Source organism: Coregonus clupeaformis, chromosome 34, assembly GCF_020615455.1.
Source record: "Coregonus clupeaformis isolate EN_2021a chromosome 34, ASM2061545v1, whole genome shotgun sequence".
Taxonomy (NCBI): Eukaryota; Metazoa; Chordata; class Actinopteri; order Salmoniformes; family Salmonidae; genus Coregonus; species Coregonus clupeaformis.
Window position 1 is genome coordinate 30,244,775 of NC_059225.1, and position 3,240 is coordinate 30,248,014.

At 40.2% G+C, this 3,240-nt stretch overlaps 1 long non-coding RNA gene across 1 annotated transcript; it reads left to right on the forward strand.

The window, feature by feature from the left end:
- The first annotated feature begins 1,100 nt into the window (after window positions 1-1,100).
- Window positions 1,101-2,219, forward strand: LOC123482477. Its single transcript, XR_006657746.1, has 3 exons — window positions 1,101-1,351; window positions 1,473-1,755; window positions 1,875-2,219. It is a non-coding gene; the product is annotated as an uncharacterized LOC123482477 (long non-coding RNA).
- The last annotated feature ends 1,021 nt before the right edge of the window (window positions 2,220-3,240 follow it).

The window sequence follows — 3,240 nt, forward strand, 5'->3', positions numbered from 1 at the left end:
ACACACACACACACACACACACACACACACACACACACACACACACACACACACACACACACACACACACACACACACACACACACACACACACACACACACACACACACACACACACACACACACACACACACACACACACACATACACACACACACACACACACACACACACACACACACACACACACACACACACACACACACACACATACACACAAACACATACACACACACACACACACACACACACACACACACACACACACACACACACACACACACACACACACACACACACACACACACACACACACACACACACACACACACATACACACACACACACACACACACACACACACACACACATACACACACACACTCATTAAAGCTACTGGCCTATGATACCAGGAGGGAGAGGATGGGAAGCCATGCTAATCAGAACAATATGGATTCTTCAAGGACATTACCATTTTCCATTAACACCTGGCCCTAGAATGGTCCTTTAAAATTCCATAGGTCAAAGTACACTGAAGTGTCAACTGGGCCCTTGTTTGCTCTTAACAATCTTGAGGACTTTTCCAAGCAGACTGGAGGCTATTTGTCTTTTACCGTTTTTTACGATTGTTTACACACTAAAATTAAAATTTCCACACAATTAGCAAAATTGTACTCCAATGAGCAAAACACCTCCACAGATTTGCACAACATTACACACAATGTCCGCCTCACCCTTTTTGCAAAACATTACACACAGTGATTTGTAAAACTCTACACACATTTTCACACCTTAGACACAGATAAGGATCGTGAGGTTACTTCCTTGTAATTACAAAGCACCGGATTGCCAATTACCACACTAATGAACGAATTGGATAAACACATCTACCAGGTGTGGAAGCACACATGTGCTAATTTGAAAACGCAGCACTCAGGTGTGCTATAAAAGGCAGCAGGTGAGTTCACCTGTCTTCAACAAAAATGGAAGGAGTTAGAAGAAGAAGAAGAGTGAGAATGAGAGGGGGAGCTCAAAGAGGAGATGAAGGCGGTAGAGGAAGAGGAGAAGGAGGTAGAGGAAGAGGCATAGGTAGAGGAGAAGAAGGTAGAGGAAGAGAAGGAGGTAGAGGAAGACACCTAGGTAGAGGAAGAGGTAGAGAAGGACTTGAAGAGTTGATAGAACCTGAACAAAGAAGACGAGGACCAAATTTGACTCGAGAAATCCGTGCAACACTTATTGACCATGTTATCAACCATGGACTGACACTGATGGAAGCTGGACAAAGAGTTCAACCAAATCTCAGCAGAAATACTGTTGCGTCAGTAATTCGGACATTTCATCGAGAAAACAGGTAAGCTAACCACACAGTATACATTGAAACTGAAGCTTGTATAATCAATATTGTTTACTGTGACATTTGACAGTAGGCTGCATATATATATTTATTTTTATCTTATTTTGTTTTTACATAGGATTGAGGGTCGAGGACACCAAGGTGGAAGGGGCCCTATGTTTAGTCGTGCACAAGAGGCCGCCATTGTGAACATGGTTTTGGCCAATAATTGTATCAGGCTACGAGAAATCCAAGCCAATATCATCAATGATGACAATATTTTCAATAACATCCAACGAGTCTCTCTGTCAACATTAGGTCGAATCCTAAAGAAAAATCAAATATACATGAAGCAACTGTATCGGGTACCATTTGACAGAAATTCAGAGAGAGTGAAACATCTGCGCAATGAGTATGTGGAGGTATGCATTGTTCATCTGACTATGGTGTGGTACCATGCACTGCTCATAATGTTCTGTCACAAAAAAAATACTGTGCTATAGATATTGAATAGCATCCTATTTTCTTTAATGTGTTTCAGAGAGTCTTGCAAATGGATGCTGCTGAAATTCAACATGAATTTATATATGTGGATGAGGCTGGATTTAACCTTGCAAAAACAAGAAGAAGAGGGAGAAATGTAATTGGGCACAGGGCAATCACCAATGTGCCAGGGCAGCGAGGGGGTAACATCACCCTTTGCGCTGCTATCACACAAAATGGGGTCCTCCACCACCATGCAAATCTGGGACCCTATAATGCAAATCTGATACTTGCATTTCTTGACCGATTGCATGAGATTGTCACAGCATTACACCAAGTGGACCAGATGCGGTACATTGTCGTTTGGGACAATGTCTCATTTCATCGGGCTGCTCTAGTCCAGAACTGGTTTCATGATCACCCTGATTTTGAAGTTTTATACCTTCCCCCATACTCCCCCTTCCTGAATCCTATAGAATACTTTTTTTCAGCGTGGCGGTGGAAGGTATATGACCTGCGGCCTTATGACCGTTTGCCCCTCATTCAGGCCATGGAACAGGCATGTGATCTTATTGAAGCAGCTTCAGTGCAGGGGTGGATTCGTCACACAAGGCGATTCTTCCAACGGTGCCTTGCCAATGAAGACATAGCCTGTGATGTGGATGAAATGTTATGGCCTGATCCAGCCAGACGGAGAGACGGATAGTTACAGTATTCTTGTTGCTTTTACAGTAGTTTTCTTTCATTTCTGTTTACTTTTACTTTACTTTTCTTCAGAGTCAAAGTGTATGTACTGTAATTCATGCAGTAATTTTTTTTTGTCTACGGATTTTATTTGTTTACAGTAATTGATATCATTGTTGGTTGATTACTGTAACTGATTATGGTAAGAAATACTGTAAGTATTGAAATAAATACTTGAAATATTCAGTCTGCAGCATCAAGTGTTGTGCAGTGCTTGGTAAGGTTATAGTAGGCCTACAGTATTTGTCTACATTCTCCTTATATCTCAAAACAAATCATGAATAATGTTGTGAGTTTCTCACTATTTTTTGTCACCTAAATTATCTCTAACATACAGTAAGAATGTCTGGCCAAAAATCTATATATTTTTTTTTTTTTTACAAATGTGTTTTTTATTTATCACAGCAGTGTGAAACTGGCTGCAATAGTGTATGATCATTGATGACTGTGTTGGTTAAATGAAAACAAATAGCATTTTCACAAATATGTGTATATGTTTTGACTGAAGTGTGTATGTTTTGACTGAAGTGTGTCATTTTGCAAACAATCTAGGAATTTTGCTAATTGATTGTGGTGTTTGGATAATTGTGATTATATTTTGACAAAAAGAACTCTGTTTTCAAAATCGCGTGTAAACAATTGAAAAAAACTGTAAATCTACCTTATGGGAAAATCACATG